The following is a 938-nucleotide window of genomic DNA, read 5'->3' on the forward strand; positions in this document are numbered from 1 at the left end:
AATTACCACACCTTTTGTCCAAATTTCCCCCAAATTAAATTGCAGTTTTATCAATTCTAGCCAGTGTTAATGCTAATAATCCAATTAAATGCAAAGCGAGTCTAATTAAGGTAAATGAAGGATTTCACTGGCAGCATTAAGAACATTTAAAATTAGCAAGAAGGGAAAAGCCTGAGAAACACCCAAGGAATGAGTGTAGTCCAGTGCCAGGCCCTTAAAACATAGAAAATTTCCCATTTTTAAGGTGGAAAATATTCATCAGGGGCTGGCTGATGGGTCTGGAGTCTGTTCCCGGGGTTCACAGGGAAGTTTTGTACCTGGAATCTCCCTCTTGAGCATCTTCCCATCTCAGCTGAGTTTGTCTGCACTCAAATCTCTAACACTTCACTACCCATGACTAAAAAGAATGGGATTAAAGAGCATTTTTCCAGGATACCATCAGCAGCTGGACTGTGGGTTCTTCACTCTGAAGCCATCAGAAAAAATCTCTTCACTTGACACATGGAGCTGGTGGGAGTCAGCTCCTTCCAGAAGATCTGGCTGCTCCTCAGAAAGCTGTGGAAGTCAGCCTGGAGACACCTGTGGCCAGGTGAGTGAGAGACAGACAGCTCTCCAGGAGCAAGGAAACACTGAGGAGGCACTTGGGTTTAACATAGAAAGGAAAATTTGAATTAAAAAAAAAAAGACCCAGAATAGCACAATTTGCAGAAGACACAGTGCCATTGGTTATATTCCCTTTTTTCCATTAGTTATGTTCCTTTTTGGATTGTTTTTAGCACCCTGCACTCCCCATCCCCCCAAACCAGGGGGATCACCCCATTTCTGTTCTGTAGAGGGGAAGTGGCTCCACACTCACTTTATTAATGAAGATCCTTTAAGTGACTCCACCTTTCCAAGTGTGGGGTTCTGAGCTACCACCCAATAAACAGAGCAGCCAC

The sequence above is a fragment of the Serinus canaria genome, chromosome 4A (assembly GCF_022539315.1).
Source record: "Serinus canaria isolate serCan28SL12 chromosome 4A, serCan2020, whole genome shotgun sequence".
In the NCBI taxonomy this organism is placed as follows: Eukaryota; Metazoa; Chordata; class Aves; order Passeriformes; family Fringillidae; genus Serinus; species Serinus canaria.